This window comes from Prionailurus viverrinus, chromosome B3 (genome assembly GCF_022837055.1).
Source record: "Prionailurus viverrinus isolate Anna chromosome B3, UM_Priviv_1.0, whole genome shotgun sequence".
Lineage (NCBI taxonomy): Eukaryota > Metazoa > Chordata > Mammalia > Carnivora > Felidae > Prionailurus > Prionailurus viverrinus.
Window position 1 is genome coordinate 25226489 of NC_062566.1, and position 6752 is coordinate 25233240.

Consider the following 6752-nt stretch of genomic DNA (forward strand, 5'->3'; position numbering starts at 1 on the left):
ATTTGCATCATATTAAGGTTTTTTTTTAAGTTTATTTATTTACTTTTGAGAGAAAGAGAGAGCAGTGGAGGGGCAGAGAGAGAGGGAGAAGAGAATCCCAAGCAGGCTCTGCACCTTCAGCGCAAAGCCCAACACAGGGCTTGATACCAAGAACTGTGAGATCATGACCTGAGCCAAAACCAAGAGTCAGATGCTTAACTGACTGAGCCACCCAGGCTCAGTTTTTATTGTAACTGAGAAGATTGGCAGAAGAAAAAGGGGCCCTAAATACTTTGGTGTATGGTGACCTTATTCAAAATCCCATGAGAGAGGGGCGCCTTGGTGGCTCAGTCAGTCAAGCATGATCCCACAGTTTATGGGTTTGAGCCGGCTCAACCCATCTCTGTGCTCTGTCAGGCTCTGTGCTGACAGCTCAGAGCCTGGAGCCTGCTTCAGATTCTGTCTCCCTCTCTCTCTGCCCCTCCCCTGCTCATGCTCTCTCTCTCTCTCTCTCAAAAATAAATAAACATAAAAAAAAAATCATGAGAGAATAAAGCTCACTAATGATACTGATAGGATAAAATCCCAGGCAAACAGGATCTCAGAGGAGGACACATCTAGTTTTGATGACTGAAGCCTTGAATCCTAGCCTACCAGAGAAGCTGGGTCCCTTTGCCTGCTTGCTCACCGGGCTGGCATCCCATGGAAATAGAATCCAAACAGAAGCTCAGGGGTCCTCACCAATGCAGCTCTTTCTGTAGTTCACTGTGGTCCTGGCCCCCAGGGTGGGAGCTGCCTCACTGGCTTTATCTTCATTTGGGGGCTGCAGTCTAGTTCAGAGTTTCTCCACCTTAGCACCATTGATGATTGGGGCTGAATAATTCCTTGCTGGGGGCCTGTCCTGAGTGTGCTAGGATGTTTAGTAGCGTCCTTGGCCTCTATTGGTGAGATGCCAATAGCACCTCCCCACTCTACTTGTGATAGATAACATCTCCAGATGTTGCCAAATGCCTCCCATGGGGTAAAATCACCCCATTTGGAACCACTGGTCTATGGTTCCGTGTATTGCTTTAAGAGCCTGGCTTTGAAAGCCTGTAATTTTGTTTTCTGTGTCTTCTCTGACAGGAAGCTGCATCACTGTGTCTGGGAAAGGCGCTAAGCTGGTGTCAGAAGGCAGACCTGGGTTTTGGCTGCTCAACAGCGTTACAATCCCAGCCACACTCTCTCCTTCCCTGGGTCCTGTTCCTCATCAGAGGGCTATGGAAAAGATCACACACAAACAGAGTGCTTGGGTGGCTCAGTCGCTTAAGTGTCTGACTCTTGATCTCAGCTCAGGTCATGATCTCGCAGTTTTGTGGTTTCGAGCCCCGCTTGGGATTCTGTCTCTCCCTTTCTCTCTGCCCCTCACCTGCTTGTGCTCTCTCTCTCTCTCCCTCTCAAAATAAATAAATAAACAAACAAACCAAAGTGGATCTTTACATTTCTTTCCAGCTCTGTCTTTTCCTGCTTTACCTAGCAGCCACTTGGATTGGAGTGTTTTAATAATTGATACAGTTACTGAAAAGAATTTTATATTTCCCATTTAATTAAGAAAAAGTTCATCAAATTGCTTTACGGTTATGAATTTATTGATTCTCCACTCCACCTCAATAAGTTTCCTTGTACCAACCTCCCAGGGGACAAACTAAAAGTAAGGCATGACATTGTTTTCATTCCTAAGTTACATAACCAATTTCAGTGTGGAATATGATTTAAACAGGCAGGAAGAAACACTGCTTTTTATGAGAGGAATTTAAAAGTGGAGATGATGGATTTAACACTTCAACTCTCACAGACAAAAAATGTCTGTAGGAATTTTAAAATGTAGGTGTTATTTTTTATATAGATATTATTCTTTAAATAATAATATATTAAAAATATAATGCTAATATTAAATTAACTTAAATGAACTATTTCCAGTTTGGAGTGTGTGATTGCAAACAAATCTGCTAATTCAAAGAGATTTCCTTCCTTCCTCCACAGCCCCTCTTTTCTTCTCTGATAATCATTGATTGTGTTCCCCATAATGAAGCACCCCACAGGACAGCAGCATTGCCTATAGGTTACAATGTGAATGGAGAACACTGGAGTTGTGCAAACAGGAGCCCTGCTGGGCACTGGGGATACAAAATCAGCTAGGACTGGTGCCTTGCCCTTTAAAAGCCAACAGTGAAATCAGAGGAACCTGTAAAGAGGCAGAATAGAGCAGAAGGTAGACAGAAGGTGGGACAAGAGACAAAGCACTTGGGCTTCTAAGTGAGGCTCTGGGAAGCCTTGAGTCCTTAACTCCTCTCTTTCCCTCATTCCATTTCTAGTCTAGCCACCTCTTCTCACCCCTGCACTGCTCCTGCCAGACCCATCTCTTCTGATTAATGTAATCAACTCCTATTTCTTGCTTCCATTTTGACTCCCTTTCCCCCACCCTCCACCTTCTTCTCCATAATCTCTTCTCTAGAGGGCACCAGAATAGAAAGAATAGAATAGAATAGAATAGAATAGAATAGAATAGAACAGCTCCCCACCACTTCACACTTCACTCAGTTTGAAAACCAAAGTCCTTATGATAGCTACAAGGTCCTATAGAATCTGACTTCCCACCCCTCCTCTTTTATCTCAGACCTCATCTGCTATTTTCCCTCATTTACTCTTCTCTCTCCACACCTTTCTAGTTCCTCAAACACACCAGGCACTTGGCATATTCCTGCCTCGGGACTTTTGCACTAGCCAGTTCCTTCTCCCAAGGATGCTCTTCCCTCATACCGCCATAGGGTAACTCCTTTCCTTCCATCAGGTCTTGGTAAAAGGTCCCCTGCTTAATTCAGCCACCCTGACTACCCTATTTAATACCGCAACCTGCCAATCACATACTGACTCCCCTTTCCCTAGGCCCTTCTCTTCATTTGATTCCTTACCACCTTCAAACACACTAAATAATTTACTTATAATGTCTGTTCTCTTTTGTTCATTTCTTGCCACAAGAATATAAGCTCCATGAAGGCAGAGTTCTTTGTTTTCTTCTCTCATATTTTGCAAGCACTGAGAACAATGCCTGGAACATAACAGGTGCACCAAAACCACTAGAAGAAAAGAAAAAGAGAAAGAGAAAGCAAGAAAAGAAAGGAAGGAGGAAAGAAAGAAAGAAAGAAAGAAAAAGAAGGAGTAAAGAAAGAAAGAGGGAGGAAAGAAGGAGGGAAGGAAGAGAGGAAGGGAGGAAGGAAAAAAGGTAGGTTGAAGCCTCCTCTGGTCACCCACTATACTATCATACCTCTACTATAGCACTTAATCTTTTGATCTTCTGTCTCTCCCAAAAACTGAGAAGCATCACCTTGGGCAAGCTGCTTAGCATCTCTGAGTCTGTTTCATTACTGTTAACAGAGATTGATGAGTTACTATATTTACCTAATAGGGTCATTGTGTGGATCAAATGAGTTCTTACCTGAAAGGACTAGCACAGTGCCTGACCCATGGAAAGTCCTTAGTAAATGTTAGCTGTTGTTATTGTTATTAAAACTGTGGCCCAGGGCCAAAGGGCATAGTGGGTGCTGAGTGAATGAAAGAGCTCCTGGCTGCTTGACTCAAAAGTGATGGCTCTGAGGCAGGAGCTGGGAACTGGGAGCCTGGGCTAGGTGAAGCTGGAAAGGAATGTTGGTGGGGGGCTCTGTGGTGCCCCCCTGAGGAGGAATGTGGACTTGATCCATGGGCCATAGGTGAGTTCTGTGTTTTGGGAAGTGTATGGAGAAAGGATTATTAGCAAAATGGGAAGGGAAGGACAGTGGGGGTGGGGAGATCAGGGGTGGGGGTTAGGAGGATGTTGACTCATCTAGAAAGGAATAATGAGCCCCTGGGTAAGACAACTGTCCTCACAACAGATGGTGGAGACATTTTGGAGAGAATCAACTCCTTCAAAGCAAGCTCAGGAAGGCAATCTGCTTTTTGCGTGCTCTATAGGGTAGCAAAAATAAGATTAACGCGAGTTATATTGATTCTTACCTACCATTAATTTCTAAATAGACTTTACTTTTTATTAACAGGCTCTTTGGTCTATTATTCAATAGAGAAGCAGACTGTTTTTCTCGTGGGGAATGTTTAGACTAGGAAAAAAAAAAAAAAAGGAAATTCTTTCCCTGCTAGGTAATAAAAAGATGAAGCAAGCATGGCCAAAATACAATGTGAAGGAAAGCTCTGGAACCCGCTGTCGTAAAACAGTTCTCGTCAAACCTCAGTGGGTACTGTAGAAGTTCCTCTTGAAGGTTAAAACAGAAAATACACACATTCTGATTAAAGCTCATCTGAGTTCTGATAGCCGCTGACAATGGTTTGAAAATTTAGGCATTTTAAGATCTCCATAAAGTGATTTTCTAAGCAACAAAAGGGCAATGCTTTGATAAGGCTGCAGGGTAAGATGAATCCCCACAGCCTGGAGTTAAGATGCCAGAGATGAAGGCTCCTTTTCCACACACACTGGCTACCAATTGACAGCTCCTGCCCCTGAAACTTAACTGCCTTTTCTCTTGGACCAGGAAGTTTCACAGTGTGTTGTCAGTCTTTGATGCTCAGGTGGTGTGAAAAATTTTAAAAACAACACCCACCACCCCCACCACCACCACAAACTCTAACACCTCCTGGTCCTGGTGACAGCCTGTTCTCCTGCTTTGGTTTCCTGCTCAGCTTCCCTTCCTTACTAGCATCCTCTAGCATTGCAAAATCAGGCCACCATTATTGTTAAAGTATTTCTCATCTCTCTCAGGAGCCACATCTCTTGGGAACCATATTTCCCAGAATTTTGAACCGTGCCGTGTTGAAGACACTGAGACATGTCTGCAGGGCCCTTTGACATGCATGGGAGTTGTTTAAATGCTGGTTGAGAGCCATGACTTGTTCTGTTCTCTGGTGATTGCCACCTCCAAGACAAAATGGCTATTTTCTTGCCAATTCTTTTTTAATGGCCAAAATTGGGTCCAGAGGAGCAGTTTCCTTTAGTCTCTGAGATAAAATGGTCAGCAAAGCAAGGCTTAAGTGCCAGGCACAGTGCTTCCGGCCCAGTGAGACTCCTTTTGGGAGGAGGGATGCTGCAGGCAGGCAGGAGAGGAACCACCTGGAGCGGGGGCATCAGAGAGCTCAGGTACCTGCAGGGTGTGCAAGTCCAGCCGCAAGCTTTCCTACTGGGCACTTAGAAATGCTTTCATTCTCTGAAACTTTGCTTCCTTTGTGAATGTTTCTCTGGTCATTTCATCCAGTGGTTCTCAAAGTATAGTTCTGAGACCAGTAGCACATGCACCATCTGGGAACAAGTTATAAATGCATGTTGGCCCCACCACACACCCCCTGAATGAGAAACTTGGGGCTGGGTCCAGGAATCTGTTTTAACAAGCCTTCTGGGTAATTCTAGTGCAGGCGGTCAGGTGCGAAACTACCAATTTGAACCACTGTTTCTATTGGTGTGGATCATCAAACCGCTTTACTTCTAATTTAGAAAGTCTTTCCTTTGTAATTCTGCACACCTGAAGTTGCCTCCTTGTAAGGCTGCTGACAGCAACAACCTCCGTGACAGGAAGGGAAGAAGCACGGTGTTGGGAAACGCCTGGGGAGCCAATCTCAGACCTGCTGGTGCCTGCTTTCCATCTTCACACCTTTAAAAAGGGAGAGAACTCACAAGTAGGAGGAAAAAAAACCCATTAAAGAGAAAAACAACTGCTGTTTTGAATCAGTAGCACAGCAAATTGAAGAGATAGCCATAAAACATTTTTACTTCTGACAAGAGAATCCCTTTAGGGCAGGTAATGGTCTGTTAAATATCAAAGGAGCAGACCAAGGACCTGAGGATATTAATAAGGAGAAGAGGTGAGGTGGGAAGAGGGGAAGGATTTGAGCTCTGCCTTCAACTAACTGGCTGCAGCCCAAAGGGAAGAAGACAGGGAAAAGGACCAATGCAGAGAACCATGGAGGCTTTGGGGACTCCTTACGATCATTAGAGCTGCCCAATAATAGAAAGGCATCTTAGGGGCAATAAGGAGCCTCCTGGCTCATAGAGCATGTAAGTCTGGATGGCCACGTGACAAAGATGCCATAGTAAAGGGAATTCTTGTATCAGGCAAGAAGCCGCCATAGGGTTTTTTATTTTTTAATCAGGGTTTTTATTTTTTAATCAGGACTCCTTCAAGCTAGAAAGTACACCATGGTACCTAAATTTATAAAACAGTTTGAAGAGAGGCCTCTTTAGTGATCCCTGGGGCACTGTCTGATTCTGTGGTGCTTTGATAATTTTTCGAACCAGAACTTCTCTTTCCTCTCTAGGCTTCTCCTGAGCTCCCCAAGAGCTTCCTTCAATGTGGTATCACCAAGATGGTGATGTTTAAAGGGGGTGGGACAAATCCAAGAGTGTGTGCTTCTGCAGCCACATGGCTCACATGTCCTCCTCAGGGATGGCATGCAGTGAAGGCCTTCCAAGTTGAGGCTGAGGATCATAGTGGCAGGGAGAGAGCTGAGGCTGTGATTGGAGCTCACTCAAGTGGGACATGCCTGTCTTCAGCCAGCTTTAGTGCAGACATGACAAAGCAGGCAGACCCCAAAGCCTGGGCCAACAGGTAAGCATGAACGGAATTGGTTCTGCCATGCTGTGGGAAACCCATCTTGAAGGCAGCCTAGAAGGCTGTCTGGGCCTGCCTTGGAGGGGGTCTCAGAGGTGAACAAGGGAGCCTTCTTCAACTCTGAAGGGGCCAAATGTGAGATGGCCC